At 36.3% G+C, this 23,381-nt stretch overlaps 1 long non-coding RNA gene across 1 annotated transcript in view; it reads right to left on the bottom strand.

The window, feature by feature from the left end:
- LOC136035375 (uncharacterized) overlaps positions 1-23,381 on the bottom strand; it is a 53,255-nt gene that overhangs the window by 17,619 nt on the left and 12,255 nt on the right. Inside the window, exon 2 of the long non-coding RNA XR_010619401.1 lies at positions 12,801-12,917. This is a non-coding gene — a long non-coding RNA (uncharacterized LOC136035375). The remainder of the gene's footprint in view (positions 1-12,800; positions 12,918-23,381) is intronic.

Raw genomic sequence — 23,381 nt, forward strand, 5'->3', positions numbered from 1 at the left:
GTCATTTCAATTCCTAAGGTTGATAGTACAGAAAAGGGCACTCGCTGAGGGGCCCGACCCTTTAGCCTTTGTAAGTATGTCCTCAGAATGGAGCTCTTGTGTTTGTTATTATGTCGTTTATTTCCAGATCTTTTATTTTTGTCTACATTGTACAGATTTTAAAGTTTTCACTGACTAAAAATTACTTATACCCTATTAAGAACTTAGAAAAAATACTGTAAGTGTGATATGTAGTCGGAACAGTCCATGGAAAAGTACTGGAACGAAAAGGAAAATATGCGGAAAGCGACAAATGAAACGGAGGCCTGTGATAAAAAGTTCTCGCATTCCTACTATTATTCCTCTTACCGTGACGATTGCTGCTGCCACCACACTATTCGAACGAGGACTCTCCTTAAGATAATCTTTCTTCTGATGGCTATTCTCACAGTAACTACTCCTACTAAGACCATATCTAGCCCAACGGTTTTTACGGTGACTCCTGAAACTGCAACAACTCCTACCACAACTAGCACTACTACTACTGCCACCATTTTTGATCTCCGATTGCTCCAGACGTAGATTCTCCATTCACAACTACTCCACCCAGGAGCTGAACTCCAAGACTCGTATAGGATTTCTGCTTCTACAGCCGATGCTTCTACCGCGTCTACCCCAAGTATAACTCCTTTTACAACTACTCTCAGTGTGATTACTGCTACTTTCGATTATCAGATAAAACGAACCATAATTCATAATAAAATTAAAGAACAAGCTGTTTTTTACAAAAATCAAAGAGCGAATTTGAAAATTTGAAACGAAGAGAAATGTTCAACTAATAATTAAGTAAACCTCGAAGTGAATATGTATTAGCATGAATAATTCTGGTGTTGCTACCCCCCTCTAATCCCCCAAAATGAATAGCTTTAACGAAAACTAAATGCATTTCATTGTGCTCTTTCTTTTAATTTTTTTTTTTTTTTAGAAAAATTCATAATTCAGAGTTCAAGGTTCTTTTAAGGTTCTTTTAATATAACCAATATATACAAAATATTAGGTAACTCAAGACTGAGAGTATAACTCGAATGCAATTGAGCTACCTTTAAGCAACACTAAATCTGCACAAAAATTAAAAATAAATAGTTCTCTAACCAATCTTGGCAGAAATAAATAAAAAACAAAAAACAAACAACAAAAAACAAATCCCGTGTCGTACGATACCATTTCCATCCTCCGCACACCATTTTGAGACACAATTAAATTTACAACTTAAAACCAAGTGAGTCATAAGACATCTGGAGGCCTCATGGGCGAACCCCAGAGACCAACCCATTAACTTAAAAAAATAATAAACATAACTTAAAAAAATTCATATTATTTAGATTTATAAATTTCAATCAGCACTCTTTTCAACTTCCGTCTTATAGCATCTATGCTTACATTAAAATCAATCTCATTTTTCAATCTTTCCCAATGTAGAGGAATCAAATACCTCAGGCAAAAACGCGACCTCTCTGTAACTACCTTAGGAGTCCGCAGATTATATTTACCACGGGTTGCAACTTGTGAAGATGAAGGAGAAGAAATAAGACCCATCGATGCAAAATATCTGGGGAGCTTTTCTCGTTCAAGCTTAATGTTAAACATAACACTTAAAAATTGGATACTTTGCCGAACAGGAAGAATATTATGAAGTGAAAAAAGGGTCTCTGTTGTGGATTTTAAGGGAAAATTTGATGGCGATGGCAGAAAAGGTTTAAGGATACGAACTGCTTTATTTTGGATAATCTGTAAAGGGGTAACATTACTTTTAAAAGTGTTCAAAAAAATAATAGATGCATAATCAAAATGGGATTGCACAAGGGAAAAGTAAAGGGATTTAAAAGCGCAATATGGAAGAAGGTTTTTCAGTCTGCACATTATACCAACTCCACGGGCAGACTTTGCTCTAACCTGATTAATTTGCTCTTTCCATGACAAATTCTCATCAAACACAACTCCCAAATATCTTATTGATACAACCCTTTCAATAACAGATTCAGGTTCATTCGTAGAAAGGGAAACTGATTCTATATCTGGAAACTTGTGACCCGTTCTGCTGTAAATAATAAACTTCGTCTTCTTTCTGTTCAGAAGTAGTCTATTATCAGAGAGCCAAGTAGACAATCTATTATATGTGGATATTAAATTGACCACTAGCTCTTCACGCGATTTACCAGAAACGGTTGCAGCAGTGTCGTCAGCAAACTGAGTGTCTATAGAAGTAACTCCAGTAGCTGAGCACAAATCATTAATGTAAACTAGGAAAAGCAGAGGTCCTAATACGGATCCCTGGGGAACACCAACCTTATCTGACTGCTGTAAAGAATCAGATCTAAAATCATTATATATAAGTATCTGCTGCCTCCCATGAAGATATGATTCAAGTAACCTAAGGCAATTACCACGAATACCAGCATTCGAAAGCTTATACAAAAGAATTTGATGAGAAATGGAATCAAAAGCTTTCTGTATGTCTAAAAATATAGTTGCAGGCGTTTCGTCACAGTCAAGACAATCACTAATATGTTGGACAATAATAGCCATAGGATGATCAGTGCAGTGCTCTTTTCTAAATCCAAACTGAAGTTTAGAAATGTAATCAAATTTCTCAAAAAAAGAATAAATTCTGTTATACAGTGCTCGCTCTACAACCTTCGAAAAAGCAGAGAGTATCGATATAGGACGATAATTAGCAGGAAGCCTCGGGTCATCACCTTTATGTAGGGCCACAATTCTTGCTGATTTAAATGTTGAAGGATAGACACCAGTTACAAATATAAGATTAATAATGTGGCATAACACCGGTGATATAACTGGGAATATTTCTTTGACTAAATTAGTTGAAGATCCATCAAGGGCTTCAGATGAACCGTTCTTCATTTTAGATATGATTTGTTTTAGTTCATTTTCAGTGACCGGGGAAAGGAACATGCTTTTATCAGAGGGAGGGGGCATGTGATCTTTAAATAAATCATTATTATTATTATTTGGAGAAACATGAGATGCATTAGCTGTTTTTTCACCGATGCTTACAAAATGAGCATTGAGCAAGTTCACTATTTCCTGCTTATCGGAAGAAAAAGTACCATCACCACGTAACATTTCATTCGGAAATGAAGATTTCTGAGACCTTCCCAACAGAGAGTTAATAAGTCTCCAAGTGTGTTTTTGATCCCCACGAGCTTCTACAAAAGATTTTTCAAAATATCTAGCTTTTGCTTTCCGAATTAACTGTGTCAGGACATTTTTATACTTTTTAAACTCTTCTTTATTTTTAGTAGATGTCAGAGGGAAAGTGAGTAATTTCAGAGGGACCTAAATTTGACATCCTACTTAAGGAAATTTCTGCTCATTTAAGTTGTAAATTACAATCCTTATTTTTCTTATAAAAACAACCCTTTATTATTTATTAAAAATAAACTAAGGTAATTAAAATTTAACTGCTATATTTATATTAATTACACCTAAAAATTCTTATTTGTAATTATTAAGCTGACAAATGACAGCTTTCTTAAAATGGAGCCGGCTAATGATTGGAATGATTAGCGTGTTTTATACAAACATTCAATGGTCCAAGATATTTCCACGGCCCGACCACATATCTCTTGTTTTTTTTTGTTTTTTTTTTGTTTTTTACCAATTGCAAGGTTTCTCTAATTTAGGCTATTTGGTAGGATATTTTATGTGTGGTCAATATTTTTTTGAAGTAGGAAGAGGACCTGTTTCTAAAAACAAAAGGTGAAAGCGCGTTATACTGAAAGCTATCTAAGACATGAATGTTTAAGGAGTGATAGGGCACTGGATGCCTTTGGACATATGCTTGTAAGCTACCATTCTATATGCAATAATCCTCAAGTGACGTATATCCCGTCAATAATCCTGAATGCCACTATGGTATTCTTATTTACAATTCGTAGTTCGTGGAGATGGATGTGTCTGTTAGATACTCCAAAAGCAGGTAAATTGCAATTCAATGAAAACAACTGTTTTGAATACATATCTCCCAAATATACTCCCTCCTAAACGTTCTTCTCTTAATGGTATCATAAAGCAATATCTATGCCAGGGTATTGCTGGTTTAGTCACTGTACCTAAGTAAATTATATTACATGGGCAAATTATCTCTATAGGGTCATTTTGTTATGGACAAGGTCTAATTGATTGACAATATTTTGAATGCTACTCTATCACAATATATACCCTCACAGGAGCCGGCTACTTCTTGTTTTATCGGCACGGCACAAGTACAAGTTTCTACTTATTTGATTCGAATTAGTGTCCTTCATTTCATTGAAAGCTGATTCATAAATATTGGAAGCCACAGGGTGCGAGTATTTACATACTTGTTCGTGTGGCAGAAAATCAGGCGTTTATACCTTGCTCAGCATCAAGGATCCTTGAGCATCAAGGATCATTGGACGATGTAGTTTCGTCAGCTGCCAGCTGTTTTTCAAGTGGAAGCCATTGGATTTTCCATCGGGGACAGAACTTTTTGAACCCCCCAATAGGCTTAAGATCTGATTTAGCCAAGCTCCCCCGTTTTTGTCCGTGTCTCCAGCGGAGACATTTTGTTCTCTTACATGAGCTGAGGGACTTAACAGGGAGGCTTTGGCGAGGCAAGTACTCTGGTGGCCTCTTTAAGACACGATCATGCCATTTCAGTCGACGCTCTTTGATCGTGATGACAACGCATCTTTTGATACCACACATTCGACTTATATCAACATTTGATTTGAAAATATCTAGGTTTATCCTGCGGATGCTACGCAGACAGCTTCAAACATCTTCAGTCCATTTTTATGTCGTCACTTCCCTGACCAGGTTTTGCATCCACAAAGAAGGATTGTTCGAATAAAAGCCAGGTAGACTCGAATTTTAGTGCGTACACTAATTTCATGCCGGTTCCATAATGGTTTTCCGGGGGAAGTAAAGACCCTCTGTGCTTTTTATAATCGGTGTTGAATGTCGGTGTCTGAAGATCCGTCAGTGCAAAGCTGGGAGCCAAGGTATTTGAAATTTTTGGCCTGATCCAACTGCATTTAATTTAGAGTTGACAAAAAAAATCAGTGTGATTTATTGCCATAAATTTTGTCTTCCATTTACTAGCTTTCTAGCCAATCGATCTGCCCAAGTAACCACATCATCGAGCATGGGTAGAGCTTTTTCTGGGTCTGAGAAGATTATGATACCATCAGCGTATTCATGGTTTCCAAGTGAAAGGTTCTATACAATCTGAACTCCTGGATGAGAAGATAGTGCATTTCAAGCATACAATCAATACAGTAGTTAAACAGAGTCGGAGACAGGACGCAGCCTTGTTTTATTCCAAATTCAACAGGCAATTCTTCAATCTCTTCTCCGTAAACTCGAACTCCGCTCACTGATCCCTCGTGGCATGCTTTAAGCAGTTTGACAAATTTCAGGGGCATTCTGTCATTTTCTAAAATTTTTCCCAAGTTTTTGGTGTGATTGAGTCGAAGACGACAAAAAGGTTCAGAAATATCAGAATCAGGTGCAAATTATACCGTTTGAACTGCTGGATAGTGAGGTGGAGTGCAAAAAAATGGCTTGGTTTTCATGTTTTCTTTTCTCCCTTGCCACGTTGAAGAGAGTAAGTAGATTAATCCAAAAAAATTTTACCGCAATGTCAGTTAGACTTATTCCCGGTAACTTTTGCGCTCAGTTTTATTAGCTTACTTGTAAAATTAGAGAATAACTGATGTCTTCCAATCCTTTGGGAAAGTGCAGATTCCCCATACTTCTTCAAGGATACCGTGAAGCTGTTCCGCAGTGATATCGGGACATCGTTTGTATTTTTCTAGGGGGAGACAATCTTGGCCTGGGGCTTTGTTGTTCTTCAGGGCCTTAATCGCTTTAAGTATTTCGGCTCTTTTTGGGGCGTCCAGGTCAGCATTATTAGGTTCTTTCTCAACACTAGTGAGGAAACCACCAGGATTGATGATGGGAAGGGGCTAAGTAGTGTTTGGAAGTGATCTTCCCATCTGGTCAAACGCTTCTTTTGGCACCTAATGATTTTTCCTGATCTGTCTCTGACAGCTTCAGACACAGGATGAGGATCCTCCCACGATGTGTTCTGCATCACCATGCAATTTATTCTTGTTGCTAAGAGGTATTTTGTAACTCACGGGACGTGTCCATACGCCAGTGGGCCCTACTGAGCGTACATTTGAGGGACCTTCCTTGTCCTCCATCTGTATTTATGGCCTGAGGGAGAGGATACCCCAATTTATATTATAGACCCGAGGGACTATGTCCTCTCTTGGTCCGTGTCTCCTATGGAGGTACCCTAAATATCTGTAGGGTGCTCCCCTATCCGCAACCTGGGGATGCGCTGAGTTTCCTGGGTGGTTCCTACTGAGAATATAACTAACCAGGTAGTCATTAAGACTCTCTTAATGTCATTCCTTATCCAATAACGAAAAAAAAACAAGAAAAAAAAAAGCAAAATGCAAAAATGTCACTTTCCTTGCTGTTCAAGGTAAGATTTCTAATTTTTCCATAAAAAGTTTTTGACAGACGCGATTCCAATGATACAGTTTTCGTCTCGATGCAAAATCATTCTTGATGGGGTTTTTAAGGGTATCCTTCGAAATTCTTATAAATTTGCTTCTGTAATAATTTTTTCAAACAGTTTGTGGTAACGAACTGTAAGTAAGAAGCGACTCGATCCAATAGTAACCAAAACGTAGTTTTGATAAAAATAGATGGACCAAAGAATCGAATTTTTATTCTGGTTTCAAACATTTGAGATTCATTAAGTTTAATGTTACCCATCAAAACTACGAGCCTGAGAAAATTTGCCTGATTTTCAAAAAGGGGGAAATATCCTTAGAAATTCAAGGAATCTTAAAGAAAATCTCACCAACAGATTCAGCATATCAGAAATCTCTACTGTAGAAGTTCAAGCTCCCATCTGCAAAAATGTGGGATTTTGAATTTTTTGCTAAAAAAAGATCACGAACGCGTATTAGTTTTTCCGTCTGTTTGTTGCAATTTTTTTCCAGGGGTAATCGTATTGACCCAATGGTCCTAGAAGATTGGGAGAGGGCTAATTTGGACGGAAATCAATAGCTATAGTGCTCTTTTTGAGAGATCAAAAGATTGGAGGGCAATTTTCCCTCCAATACGCCCCCTTTCCCCAAAGTCGTCCAATAAAATTTTGAGATAACAATCTGTTCAGCATAGTTAGAATGCGCAGTAGCTATGCCTTTGAGGACGATGTACCCCCCTAACCCCTGCGGAAACGACTGAAAGTTATGAAATTTGTCCATTGTTTACATAACTATTCGTTATCGTTAATTATGCAGACATTTTTCAGGGGGAAGGAGTTTTCCACGGGGGGAATTTTCCATTGGGAGGGAAGTTTCCGGGAGGTGAACTTTCCTGAGGAAATTTACAGAGAGGATTTGCTAGAATTCCAATATGAAATTCTTTTTATTTGTCATACTTCCTCTTTGGCTATTCAATTTTACATCCAGAGGAATTCTCTGGAGAAATTTTCAACGGTGTTGAAATTTTTGAGAGGATTTTCCGTTAGGGGGTTTTCACATAAAAGTTCTCTTTGGGGGGTTATCCGCGGGAGAAATTCTCCTTGGGGAATTTTCCACGGGATAAGGTCGGTTGACGGTTTTCTTCGCTGGGGAAAACTTTCCCTGAAGAAAGATTTCTGGCATAATTTTAGAATTGACCAGAAATTAAAGAAAACGCATCTTATTTTTCAAATAAAAGTAAGCTAAGGATAATTTCTCAGGAAGACTCGTTCACAAAAATCTTTTCGGCGGTGGGAGATTTTCAGCAAAGATGAAATTGTTGGGAGCGGTAGGATTTTACGTGGGAGGAACTTTTATTGAAAAAACTCATGCTGGGGGGGGGGTGAAATTTTTCATGGAAGGGAAGGCAGATTTCCCGGTATTACTTTAAAACTTTTTATTGAAATTAACCAAAAATCATAGAAATTAAACAAAAAAATTCAAATGAAAGTAAGGGTTTGTTCCGTGTATGAGGCGGGGTGCCCCTCCTCAATTTCCCACTTTTAAAACTAAAGTTTGACTTTTTGCCCCAGCACTTTAATAATGCTTCCTGAAACACAGGAGACGTATAATCAGAATCAAAACTTTTTTTCAAAATGCTAAAAATTTAGCATGAAGAGCGGGTCATTGAGAAGGGGCAGCCCTCTTCATATACGGAATAATTTTTATTCTTTTCAAGTCCTAATATTTGCTCCTTATTTTCAGTTGGAACGCTTTTTTATATAATACCATCATTAATCAAAATTATAATTCCCATTCTTGAATGACAATTGACAAATGACAATTCACTGACAATTTTTATCATTTGACAGTATTTTTGAAAAGAATTTGTAAATTTTAGTTTATTTTTGGCTCAACTTGGTTCGTTACTAGGTTGTAGTTAACACTGCTAATGAAACCCTTAAACTAATTAAAGATAGCATTCATGTCAGATTAGTTTTCACACTAGCAGCCTTTTTTGTAGGATACGTTCCTACCGTCTTGGGAGCTATCACAACCGCCCATCTGCAACCACTTTGCTAATCTACAGTAAATCGAACTGTTTGAGACACACGAAGAAAAAAATTCATCCAATTTATAATCAAAACCTGCCATACCGCATTGTCATACGGAATTAATGGAAGTCAGTTAACAAAGTCTGACCCAACTAACGGATAAAAAATAACCATTGCCGCGACAGGATTTGAAGAACTGAATAAAAGTGAAAGCATATTCATAAATAGACGTGACACAGGCAAATGTAGTCACTTCTCAAGAGTACAGTCGTAAAAAATTATTTTCGAGAGGCCACATTCTACGATGCTAGTGCTATTGAATTACTTAGTATTACTACTAACAACTCACATTATCACCAAACTATCTGAGGCCAACACAGCCATGCACATTCCTCCTCTATCCTATCTATTCCTAGTTTTCCAAGAAGTTTCAATTTCCCTTAAATCTTTCTTTACGACACCCTCCCACCCCATTTATGGACGACTTACTTTTTGTTTGGCCCTAGACGGCTGACCGACAAGGACTATATTTTTCATTTAGCAATTACTTCCTATGATCTTCTTACTTCGGCTTTTTTGCCAGTTGATATATGGAAAACGATTACACCATTTCTTTACCGTGCTCTGCTTCAAAATAATACAAGTGCTGACATTTTCCATCTAATATTAGTAGGGTTACATTGTGATAGCCATCATAAACCAACCAACCGATAGTTTGTCCTGTGATTAGGGAATTTGCGTGTGTTTTGAGAAAAAAAAGAACCTTTCTTGGAACAATGATAAATGTCTACTCTCCAACTCCCAATATCACTTTGCGTAACGACACAATTAAACCTTTAACACACATTAACACATTTTTTAAAGTTTAAAGCTTTAACTTTAACACGACTCAGCTTCAAGCTTTAATGCCAAACTTCAGAAATATATTTAATCAATCTGTTCAAAATGCACAGAAGAGCAAAATTAAAATGATATATATTTCGCTGAAACATCTTTTTTTAAGACATAAAAAAACAATATCAAAATTATAATCTATAGTTGAATAATTTGGCTTCATGAAGTTACATTAGGTTTCATTTGAGCTAGAGACACTGAAAACTTTTTTTTTCTAATTGTGGCAAATTTCTACCATATCCTAGAAAATAAATACTCCAAGTATTGGAGTGTGGGGGAGGGCATTTTGTACTTAGGTTTTCGTGGGGATAATTTTCCGTGAGGAAGGGAATTTCTGTGGATTAACTTTCCAGGCGAAATTTTACACTGGTGAGACTTACAGATTTCCTATAAGAAATTGTTTTTAATCATCTTACTTGTTCTTTGCCTACTCAATTTTGCATGTGGAGATGGTCCGGGGGAATTGTCCAGGGAAATTTTTAGCGTCTTTGGGTGTTTGGGAAATACTTTCTACGGAAATATGGATTTCCGGAGTGATTCCAAAAACGAGTATAACTAAGTCTTTTCAAATGAAAGTATGCCAAGGAGAACTTTTCAGGCTAAATTTTCTACTTGAAATTTTACGGGGAGCCTTCCACAGAGGAGTTTCCGTTGAGGGGATGAAATTTTTCATGGAGGGTGAGCCAGATTCACCGGCATTATTTAAAGAACGATCACAAATTAAATAGAAAAAGAAAACAAGTTTCTTTTTTTTTATTGAAACTAAGGGGCATCATTAAAACCCAAAACGAACAGAAAATATTCCGTATATGAAGGAGTTTCCCTTCTCTTCAATATCTTGCTCTTTACGCTAAAATTTGACTGTCTGTCCCAATTTTTTAAGAACGACTCCTGAAACAGAAGATCCGTTTAATTGTAATAGGAAGATTTTTTTTTAAGTGAAAACCTTAGTCTGAAGAGTAAGGTATTGAGAAGGGGGCAACCCCTTTATATACGGAATAATTTCTGCTCGTCTTGAGTTTGAATGCTGTTCCTTACTTTCAGTTGTTTTTTTTTATTTAATGAAAAGGACAGACCAATTCGAACTGCAATAGAGTTCCGTTATTTTCTCAATCTTGTCACCGGAAAACGCAAACAAAAAACAGCAGATTCTATAATTACCCGTATAACTGTATAGATATACTCCCAAGCCTTCGATGACTGAGTCACTATCAAAAACCTCATTTTAATAAATTTCACACCATAGGGCTCCATAATAATTTACAATTTAGACGTATCACCTTGGCTAATGTCACGGTGTGAAAAAAGTCGTTGCGGTTAGGTTTTTAAAGTTATTGCCTAACTATAGAAATAAACTAACCACAAGCTTGGTGATTGCCATTCTAGGTACTAAAGATTCTATAGATCAAAATAAACAGACGAGAAAAATAATATGGTAAACAAAGATGATTGTGGGGAACTATCGTCAACATGTTCTATATGTCAGTGGTATTCTTTCCCAGTAAGCAGTATTGCTTGTCTGTGTTGTTTCTTAATCCACGGAACAACAGCGTCAATCCACAAAATTTAGAAGAGGGGGGGGTCAAAATTTACTTATGTTTAATCTAAGGGAGCAGATTTGTCATTTTTTCAATGAAAATATCAAAAAGATGCATTTTAATGAAAATACCCCCCCCCCCCCAAAAAGGCATTTAACATAGAAATTAAGGAAATGCAATATCTTATTTTGGAAGAGTCAAATATCGCAAGAATTCGAATTATTTTCATTAATCTATGTCTGAGACTCTTTTGTCTCATGCATTCAAATTTCTTTCTATACATTTAGCATAGAAATTAATGAAATGTAAAATCTTATTTTAGAAGAATGAAATATCACAAAAATGCATCCTTATTTTCATGAATCTATTGCTGAGATTTTTTGGGGTACTGTCGAAATGAGTAGATTTCAGAATAGGTGGCTAATTTTAACTGAGTTTTTAGATTTATCACTCAGTCTTGCACACATAAAAAGACCGAAAAAATTAGTGCCTGTTAGAATATATAATAATGTACATTTATTGTCTGACAAATTTTTTTCTAATGTCGAGTCAAGTGGACTTTCTGCATTTTTTTTTCTCTCAGCACCAAAGCACTTCGTATCAAGGGAGTTGTCGGAAAAACTTCGCAGAGGCTCTCGATTGATACTTCAAAGTTGTAGTGCTCTGTTTAAGAGTCAAAAGAGATTGGAAGGCAAGAACCTTCCAACGCTTCTTATTCACCAAAAACCATCCGATAAAAATTTTGAGATATCTGTCTTGCTCAGCACAATTGAAAGTTCCAATAACTATGCCTCTGGGGTGACACCCCCCCCCAGTGGCTCTTGGGACAAGGCCTGTAAGTTATGCACTTCAGCCATTGTTTACATACACAATTTGTTATTGGGAAAAGAGGGGGAACTTTTGTCCTTGGTGTCCAAAAAGCCTAGGGGTATTAAGAAAAAGCTTTTGGGGTATGGTGGGGGGAGGGGTATTGGATGAAATCAATACACACTATGAGTGTTCAGATTTTCAAAAGGGCGTATCTCAGAAACAGCTTAGGATATTAAGTTTGAACTTTCGGGAATGAGGAGAAGAAAGATCAATTGACCAACAGGCAATAGACAAAATGTATTATTTTCTCTTTTATTACATTATTAAATCCAAAATTATTAAGACTATCTGGAATGAGTATGAGAATATATTAAATTGTCAATCAACATTCATTTGTCTTTTTCAGTAATCTTGGTTACGATGGCGATTTTTTTTTACTTTACAAAAAAGAAAGAAAATAGCTCAAAATTAAGATCATTTTCAAGAAAGTGTAAATCAAATTTTGGTCTTTAGAAGGCACAGGGGGCGTTAGTTCTACTCCTCTTTTTGGTAATGTCTGCTCATTTTGTGTTTGACCTAGTAATTCATTGTAATTTTTTTTTGGTTTTGGGTTTTATTTACGTATTGCAAGTGATTTATGGTAGTTTTATGATTGAAAAATGATTTGTCTTTCTGCTCATTTTTGGTTCAGTGTAATTCCTTACTTATCTTTGAAAAATTTCTTAGATGATATTTTTTCTCGTTAATCAGTTTTAACAAGACTCAGATTGTAGTGAATAGAAACTTTTTTTTTTTTTCAAGCAAGTTTCAAATGTGAGAAGTAATCCGGGATCTCTAAAGAAACATGGAAAAGCTATACAAAATTGTAATAAAATATCAAGGGATGGTTTTAGAGTTATAAAACTACAGAACTTACATTCAATTAAAGGTAGGCTACTGTTTCAAGTACTTCCTATTTAGAAAATTTTTATACTTAGAAGTTACAATTGTACCTTTTCTCAGTTGATCATGATGCTAATTTATTGCAAATCTAAGTTTCAAAGACAAGCGGCGCCAATAAATATTGCGATTTCGAGATTGACAAGCTTGGGTATCCATCCACAGGGCACCTGGAAATTAAAGTATTCTTAGAAAAAAGCTACCTGCTGCTGTTTTCTTTTTTACAATGTTCCCGTCCCTTAATAAAAATTAAATAAATACAACAAGTTTTTCGTTTTGTTTTTAACTGAGAGTAAGGATCGACATTAAAACTTAAAGCGAACAGAAATTATTCCGTATGCGAAAGGGGCTGTCCCCTCCTCAATGCCTCGCTCTTTCGGCTAAAGTTTTATATTGTTATGAAAAGTAGAGTTGTGAGAAAGAGTCAAACTTTAGCGTAAAGAGCAGGGTGCTGAGGAGGGGACAGCCCCTTTCATATACGGAATAATTTTTCGTTTTAATGTCTGTTCGTTTTAAGTTTTAATATCGCTCCTTACTTTCAGTTAAAAAACTTGTTTTTTTTATTAATTTCTGAATATTTTTAAATTAATGCTGGTTTTGATTTTGGCTTACCGTACATGAATAATTAAAACGAAATTTGCATATTAATTCTACTTCTTTTTTGGCTAAATGGCTTTCTCAAAGTTTTGATTGGACGATTTTGAGAAAAAGGGTCGGGGGGGGGGCCTAGTTCCCCTCCATTTTTTTAGCTACTTAAAATGGCCGCTAGAACTTTTAATTTTATTTACGACCGTTTTTATTAATAATAGATTCACGTAACTCACGAATTAACTTACGAAACGAACTTCTATATTCGTATATTTTCATTACGTATATGAAGGGCTTGCCCTCTCGTCAATACCTTGCTCTTTACACTAAAGTTCGAATTCTTTAAGAATGACCCCTGTTCTTTTGAAATTACTAAAAATACTTTAGCGTAAAGAGCGAGGTATTGAGGAGGGGAGGAACCCCCTCATATACTTAATAATTTCTGTTCGTTTTCAGTTTTAATGTTGCTCCTTGCTTTCAGTTCGAAAAAACTTGTTTTTTAATTTAATTTCTCTTTTTTTTTAAATGATGCTGAAAAATCCAGTGCCCCCTTCATGAAAATTCTCTGCCCCCAATTCCTCCATAGAGATATACTCCCAAGTAATCCTTTCCCCTTCCCCCCACCACCAGAACCCTCCTGAAAACACCTGTATACTTCCCAATAACCAATCCTATATATAAACAATGGGCAAAGTTCAAAACTTGCAACCCTTCCCCCCGGGAGTGCGGGGGATTATGTCTTCCTCAAAGACATAGTTATTGGATTTTTTGACTATGCTGAACAAAATGGCTATCTCAAAATCTTTGATCCGGTGATTTTGGGAAAAAATGAGCGTGTAAGGGGGTCTAGTTGCCCTCCAATTTTTTGGGTCACTTAAAAAGGGTGCTAGAGCTTTTAATTTTCGTTGGAATGAGCCCTCTCGTGACATTTTAGAACCCCTGGGTCGATACGATCACCCCTGAAAAAAAAAAACAATTAAACACGTGTCCGTGATCCTTCTTCTAGCAAAAAATACAAAATTCCACATTTTTGTAGACAAGAGCTTGAAACTTCTACATTATGATTTTCGGATACGCTGAATTTGGCGGTCTTTAGAAGGCACAGGGGGCGTTAGTTCTACTCCTCTTTTTGGTAATTTCTGCTCATTTTGTGAGCAGACTTAGTAATTCATTGTAAATTTTTTTTGGTTTTGGGTTTTATTTACATATTGCAAGTGATTTATGGTAGTTTTATGATTGAAAAATGATTTGTCTTTCTGCTCATTTTTGGTTCAGTGTAATTTGGCGGAAAATTCTCTGCTCCCAATTCCTCCATAGAGAGATACTCCCAAGTAATCCTTTCCCCTGCCCCCCACCACCAGAACCCCCCTGAAAACACCTGTATACTTCCCAATAACCAATCCTATATATAAACAATGGGCAAAGTTCAAAACTTGCAACCCTTCCCCCCGGGAGTGCGGGGGATTATGTCTTCCTCAAAGACATAGGATTTTTTGACTATGCTGAACAAAATGGCTATCTCAAAATCTTTGATCCGGTGATTTTGGGAAAAAATGAGCGTGTAAGGGGGTCTAGTTGTCCTCCAATTTTTTGGGTCGCTTAAAAAGGCTGCTAGAGCTTTTAATTTTCGTTAGAATGAGCCCTCTCGCGACATTTTAGAACCACTGGGTTGATATGATCACCCCTGGAAAAAAAAAAAATTAAAGACGTATCCGTGATCCTTCTTCTAGCAAAAAATACAAAATTCTACATTTTTGTAGACAAGAGCTTGAAACTTCTACATTATGATTTTCGGATACGCTGAATTTGGCGGTGTGATTCTCATTAAGATTCTATGAATTTAGTGGGTGTTTACCCCTTTTTTTGAAAATAGGTCAAGTTTTCTCAAGCTCTTAACTTTTGATGGGTATAACTAAACTTGACGAGACTTATATATTTAAAATCAGCATAAAAATTCAATTCTTTGATGCATCTATCGGTATCATAATTCCGGGTTTTAGAGTTTTGGTTTCTATTGAGCCGGGTTGCTCCTTACCACAGTCCGTTACCACGAACTGTTTGAAAATAAACATTTTACAGAAATACAATTTCTCATTTCAATGGTTTCATATTAAATGCAACCTCTACCATTAACATATTGATCCCTTTGATGCCTCCTCGACAACCTTTGCTGCAGGATTTTTGAATAACTGGCAGTTCGGACAAAATGGATAAAACAGAACAGAACATGTTGAACGAAGAAGCAGAAGAAGAAGAAGTTTATTAAATACAATACAATACAAAATGGAAATACAATGCACTTATTCCCCATCGAAAGGCTCCATGGCCAGGGATACAAGGGGGAAACAAAAAAAAGAGACTAAATTGGCTCCTTGTTGACAATAACTATAAAACAGTGGCATGTTTAAATAATGTTTTACATTGTAAACATTAAATAATTGTAAACATTAAATAATGTTTTACAAGAGTTCCATTTGCCGCTAGCAATTTTCATGTACGCCCTATTAGGGTGCTAAAGGTCCAAAGTAGTACTTGTATGTATCGTGTATGTATCGTTACACCGGAAGGTCAAATCTGACATTTCGACATGTCTAAGGTAATTGACAATGTTGTTTTTTAAGCTGGTCTCAAAGGGACAATTGAAAGGATAATATAGATTAGGAGGATCAAAAATGATTGAAAATACGTTGCCCTGCGGATCACTCCCTGTAAATGCAGCTCAGGAAACAGTTTTTGGCAATTATTTCAAAAGTTTGAAAATATCAGATATGATCTTTTGGTGTAACAGCGACTATAAGTAGAAAGTAACTGGGATAAATGGGTGGAATACAATTATTTAAACCTTTAAGTGCCAAACGTAAAAAGAAATCCATAGAGAGAAAAATGAACTTACGAAAAGAAGAGTGATGGCTAGTTACTGGCTAGGGGTATTGGATTAGTATGATCGGTAAAATTAAATAAAAAACGAATTTTTTTAGCTGAAAGTAATGAGCGATATTAAAACTTAAAACGAACAGAAATTGTTCCATGCATGAAAGGGACTGTCTCTTCCTCAACGCTCTGCTCTTTACGCTAAAGTTTTTCATTGTTTTAAAAAGTAGAGTTGTTAGAAAGATTCAAACTTTAGCGCAAAGAGTGGGGCGTTGAGGAAGGGGCAGCCCCTTTCATATCCAGAATAATTTCTGTTCGTTTTAAGTGTTAATGTCGCTCCTTACTTTCTGCTAGAAAAACTTGTTTTTTAATTTAATTTCTGAATGGTTTTAAATTGATAGAGGTTTTGATTTTGGCTCACCGTACATGAATAATTAAACCGAAATTTATATATTAATTTTACTTTTTTGGCTAAATGGCTATCTCAAAGTTTTTATCGGACGATTTTGTGGAGAAAGGGGCGGGGAGAGGGCCTAGTTGCCCTCTAATTTTTTCGGTTACTTAAGATGGCCACTAAAACTTTTACTTTTATTTACGAACGTTTTTATTAGTAATAAATATAAGCAACTTACGAAATAACTTACTTTACGAACTTCTATATTCGTATATTTTTATTATGCATATGAGGGGTTTCATCCCCTCGTCAATACCTCGCTCTTTACACTAAAGTTCGAATTTGTTCCAATTCTTTAATAATGACCCCTGAATCACAAGGGATGTTTAATTAGAATAAACAGCTCGTTTGAAATTACTTAAAATATTTTATCGTAAAGAGTGAGGTATTGAGGAGGAGATGAACCCCCTCATATACATAATAATTTCTGCTCGTTTTAAGCTTTAATGCTGCTCCTTATTTTCAGTTGAAAACCCTTGTTTTTTTATTTATTTTCTCGTTGTTTTTAAATAATGCTGGAAGATCCTCCTCCCTCTCGATAAATTGCTCCATGGCAAGATCCCCCACATAACCCCCTCTCCATGAACCCCCCCCCACCACCAGCAGAACCCCCTCCCTGAAAATGTCTGTATACTTCTCAATAACAAATACTATATGTAAACAATGGGCAAAGTTCATAACTTGCAGCCCTTCCGCTGGGGACTGTGGGGGATTAAGTCGTCCTCAAAGACATAGTTATCAGATGTTTCAACTGTGCTGAACAAAATAGCTCAAAATTTTGATCCGGTGACTTCGGGAAACAAATGAGCATGGGAAAGGGCCTAGCTGCCTTTCGATTGTTTCGGTCATTTAAAAAAGGCACTATAACTTTTAATTTCCGTTAGAATGAGCCCTCTTGCCAAATTCTAGGATCTCTGGGTCGATATGATCAATGAATCCGTGATCTTTCTTCTGGAAAAAAATACAAAATTCCACATTTTTGCAGATAGGAGCTTGAAACCTCTACAGTAGGGTTTTCTGATATGCTGAATCTGATGGTGTAATTTTCATTAAGATTCTATGAATTTTAAGGGGTTTTTCTCCTTTTTAGAAAATAATACAAATTTTTTCACGCTCTTAACTTTTGATTCGGGTTTTGGAGTTTCAGTTACTATTGAGCCGGGTTGCTCCATACTAGAGTTCGTTACCACGAATTGTTTGATGGGCCAGGATTAGTTACAATCGATTTCGTCTTTACTGGCTGCAGAAGATTTTGGTGATTGACAGAGAGGAAAAGCCGTATCCAGGGGGAATTAGGGGGTTGGAACCTCTCCCCCTAAATGTTTGTCTGACTCGTAAAAACGTAGCAAAAATAAATATAAACTAATTTTTATGGGTTTTTTGAATGTTTTAAGTTTTTTGAATGTTTTACCCCTCCCCCAAAAAAGAATTTCTTGTATAACCCCCCCCCACCTAAAAAAAATCCTGGATACGCCCCTGTAGGCAAGGGATCGTCACTTTCATTAATTAGCAAAAATCCTCTGGTTTCAGAAACGACGAAACCGAGTCTCTGTATGGACCTGGAGAGCATGGAGAGGACAAAAACCAACATTTTGTGTAAAATTCATTTGCTACGAAAAGTATATAAGCTAAGTTTCTTTGGGTTGTCTCAGAGATTACAAGCGGTGTTGTGGATACAAGGGCAAACATAGCCTTACATTGCCTAGGGGAATCATGAAAGGTAAATATAGAAGGTAACTAGTGTTTTGCCGTGTCTGAACTTGAGCAATACTGTTAAAAACACTTAGGAAATAACTTAAATGAAAACTGATTTACAACAATCATTGATAATGGTGTATACCCAAACACCCATGGTCTGAAAATAGGGTATTTTAAGTTGACACTGCAGTTAGGCTTCAAATAGACAAAGAGCTGAATAGTTTATTTAGCATAAGTATGTTGTCAAGTAAGTAAACAGTGATGTAAAATGGACTGTTCTTAAATGCTGTGTCTAAACTTGGGAATTCAAATGTTTACTTTGTGATTCGGCAATGTGAGTTGATTGTCATGCAATAATGCAAAACCAGAGCTTTCATTACTTAACGGATAGAGGGAATTTCGAGCTCATTTCCTATTCTTAAGCTGACAAATCCTTTTAATAGAACTTTAAAGAAAATAAGGGCTGACATTAAAACTTAAAGTAAATATAAACGAGTCTCGGCGACGACAGTTGAAAAGATGTTACGTGGCAATTGTAGCCAAAGGGAGATTAATGATAACCTGTAGTATTTAGTACCCATAGAATTTAGGATTTGTCGAAAACAAACGCGTCTGAAAACCTACGAATTTTTATTTATACCAAAATTTCTAAATTTGTAATGACTTATTGAATATCTTGTAAAAGGGCTTTGCCATAAACATAAAGCAACTATGTGAATTGAAAAAAAATTGATGGACTAATTGGACTGATAGATGGCTAATTAGACTAATTGATGGCTGATGGCTAATTCGACTGATAGCTGGTTGTGCCCTGATTGTTCCCCAAAGAATACTTCAATCTTACAGGTAAATCGTTCGAATTCACCTGGTCTACCTTTCCCTCGTTCTCCTAATTCAAGAGCTAGGATGCTCACTATCCTCAAAGATTTTAATAATGAATTGCCATTGCCCTTCCTGTCACAGAAGAAGATCCCACCTTCCCAATGCCTCCGTCATGAAGATGCATTCTCCCCTCTGGGAGCCTCCAGTCGGACAGAGGACAACACTACTCTTTTTGTTGGCCCTTCTTCTAAAAGAACAACGCGTCAAGGAAGAGAAAAAGGGATAAAACCAAATCATGAAAAAAAAAATTTCAAGTTGATATCCGGTGTCAGAGCTTATTTCTTAATCTGCTGATTTGTGTTGCAACGGAGTTTAGCATATTTCTTGAATATTTTTTTTCAATTGGCGAGATCAATTTTTTTTCAACTGACGAGATCAATTGGCATAAAATTACTATTTCTGCATCTCTTTCAAGAGTAATAAGGCAAGGGTTCGCTTAAAGCGGACTAAGCTCATATTTTACGTTTTAAAACTCAAGGTCTTTCATTACATCCATAAACTATGGTCTGATTCTTGTATTGGCTAAGATATTGCAACGTTTAATGAAAGGCCCCAAAAATATGTTATTTATTTTCAGAATTACACATTAAATGAAATCCATTTGAACCTGCTTGCTTTTTGCAGCCTATTGGAAAGTTTTCCTACATACAATTGTAAATTGGCCTTACAGTTAATTAATGAGCTTACAAAAAAAAAAAACGCAGGGGTGCCTATAGGGCAAAAGTTTAATATTTGAGAAAACTCGAAAAATATTCTTTTTCAATTTCATCCCCTAAAAAAAAATTGCAGCCATTGCCCCCCCCCCCAAGAGAGAATCTATGAGGAACACCTCTGAAGTGACAGGTTCAATTTCGGTCACATAACATCGGGAGCATGTGTTTCGTGTGACTCGGTCTTGGTCAACTTTGGTATAGGATTTTTAAACACTAAATTTTCCAGTTAAATGCTACTGTTTCCAAAATAAGAGGGGATGTATCACCCTTCTAGCAGCCATATGGCTCGTCTAGTTCAAATGTTTTCCTATAAATAAAGGGAACTCAAAAATCAGCAGTTACATCCATCCGCAACATCCACTTGAAGTACCTCTCATATCAAGTTTGAAAACTTGGGTCAGAAAATGAATACTTTTAAGGTCTTGGTCTCCCTCTCACAAACATATATAAAATCCACTGAATCACCCTCCCTCCCCCCCCCCACTAGAGTTTGGTGGACATCCATGCAAAACCACGTAAGATTACTTGCACTAAGTCAACCGTCTGTGTCAGCAGTTCAATTTATGTTTAGGGATGAATTTGTGCCAATGTGGCATATACGATAGGGGAGCTATTTGCATAGCCTTTCGGCAGTTCTAAGCAACTGAATCTGTTGTAATTTTTACCACATAGCAATTTTAGCCTTTATCAGAAAGAAAATTGTGGTTTTGTATGATCAAATGTTGGATAAGTATTTTGCTGTAGTGTGGCACACTTATACTTAAAAAGAGCACTAGAAGTTCAAATTTTAGTGGGAAAGAGCCTCCGTCTAGTGCTCTACGACATCTAGTTACATTTGACCATTCCTCAAAAAAAGTTGTTCTCGAGAAAAAGACGGGCTTTTCAGATATGTTGAATTTGAAATTAAATTTCCCTCACGATCGCAAGATTACCTTTCCTCACATTCAAGGGGTTAAAAAAGTAGCCACTTTTCGAATTAATTGAAATTATTTATGCTAATAATTTGTTTTTATGGCACTTGATATTTACCAAGTGACATATAGCGATCCCAATATCTGTTGGTCTTTCTGTTCCGGTTTTGCTAGTTTGGGCACTACCAGATAAGCGAAAATGATGAAATTTGGCAGGCGTATCAGGCATCAGGCCAGATTAGATTAGAAATAGTCGTTTTCCTGATTTGACCATCTGGAGGGGAGTGGGGGACGGTTAAGTTGGAAAAATTAGAAGAAATGAGGTATTTTTACTTGCCAACGGGTAATCAGATCTTAATAAAATTTGATATTCAGAAGGATATCGTGTCTCAGAGCTCTTATTTTAAATCCTGACCGGATCTTGGAAAATGCTTAGAGTGGAGAGATCGGGATGACACTTGGTGGTAAAAATAAGCAGAAGTCCTAGATGCGTGATTGACATAACCGGAAATGATTTGCTCTCTTTGGGGGAGTTGGGTGAATGTTAATTCTGAAAAATCAGAAAAAACGAGGTATTTTTAACATACGAAGGAGTGATCGGATCCAAATGAAATTTCATATTTAGAAGTACCTTGTAACTCAAATCTCTTGTTTTAAATCCCGACCGGATCCAGTGTAATTGGGGGGAGTTTGAGGGGGGAGGAAATCTTAGAAAACGCTTAGTGTGGAGACATCAGGATGAAACTTGGTGGGAAGAATATACATAATCCTAGATACGTGACTGATATAACCAGACTGAATCCGCTCTCTTTGGGGGGTTGGTCCGAATTTATTAATTCGGAAAAATTAAAAAAATTTAGGTATTTCTAGCTTACGAACGGGCGACCGGATCTTAATGAAATTTGATATTTAGAAGGAAATCATGTCTCAGAGCTCTTATTTCAAATTCTAACCAGATCTGGTGAAGTTGGGGGGGGGAGTTGGAGGGGGAAACTGGAAATCTTGGAAAACGTTTAGAGTGGCGAGATCGGGATGAAACTTGGTGGGTAGAATAAGCAAATGTTGTAGATACGTGATTGACGTAACTGCATTAGATCTGATCTCTTTGGGGGAGTTAGGGGGTCCAGTGCTTTGGTGAGTTTGGTGCTTCTGGACGTGCTAGGACGATGAAAATTGGTAGGCGTGTCAGTAACTGCACTAATCGACTTGATAAAGTCGTTTTCCCTAATTCGACCATCTGGGGGGCTGGAGGAAGAGGAAAAATTGGAAAAATGAGGTATCTTTAACTTACGAGTGGGTGATCGGATCTTAATGAATTTTGATATTTAGAAGGACCTCGTGACTAAGAGCTCTTATTTTAAATCCTGACTAGCATTAATCCTTTAATACTTACGAGTGGGTGACCGGATCTTAATGAATTTTGATATTTAGAAGGACCTCGTGACTAAGAGCTCTTATTTTAAATTCTGACTAGCATTAATCCTTTAATTTTCCTTTTAAATCAATCTATTCATTCTTAGAATTTTGCTAGAACTCATGCCATATGAGCTTTTGGTTCTTCCAACCTCGTCACAAGTGCCATTTGAACTCTTAGCTCTTGTTAAATCTATATTCAATGAATTTTACAAATTGACTTACATTGCCTTTATCACCATGAAAATTTAGTTGTTGAGATTTTCAGTTTCTACTGGAAATAGTCACTTCTTACTCATAGTTTATTGCTAATAAACTTTCAAATTTATTATCACAAACTGTCTCATCTAGGTCTTTTTTGAATCTAGGGGGGCTTCCAGCCTTCCAACCCTCGCCGTTTACTTCAAGGTTCAATTTGTGTACAACAAAGCATCAATAATCATAGTATTTATATTTGAAAAGCTGTACACAATATAATATTTATTAAAGACGGGTCTAACATTGAAAAATCGATTTTAGAAACTTACACACTTTTTAAATTAAGTTTTTCTGACAATTAGTGTTTTTATCGGGTAATCTCCCTCTTTTACGCAGGTAAGCATACAAATGCCATCTTTTACTTTACATTAACAGTATTTTTGAAATAAAAGTGGATAATAAAAGTTCAGTAATAATGGATAATGGATAATAGGATAATAATAAAATTAAATGGATAATGGATAATGGAAAATGGAAAATGGATAATAATAAAAATAAAAGTGAAATAAAAGTTCAGTTGCCTTTAATTATCTGGCAGCGTAATAATGTTCGCTGAATCGTAGTTTACCTCTCTTTGATTCAGAATTTTTTTGTGACCAAAAAGAAAGACATTCTCATTTTACAGCGATGCAATCTCTTTCCCACCTTAATCAGGACTCTAGAGCTTCTCTTTCTGTCCGAATAAAGAATTTCTTATATTCTACTGACAACTGACTCGATAGAGCTATCCCCCCCAAAAAAAAAACTTTGCTCGTAACCATGCTTCCCAGGAAAAATACAAAATTAAACCTTTCTGCCTGTAAAGGCTTAAATCTATCCTCACCAGGGCATCAAACATGGCAAATG

The sequence above is a fragment of the Artemia franciscana genome, chromosome 14 (genome assembly GCF_032884065.1).
Source record: "Artemia franciscana chromosome 14, ASM3288406v1, whole genome shotgun sequence".
NCBI classification, from domain to species: Eukaryota; Metazoa; Arthropoda; class Branchiopoda; order Anostraca; family Artemiidae; genus Artemia; species Artemia franciscana.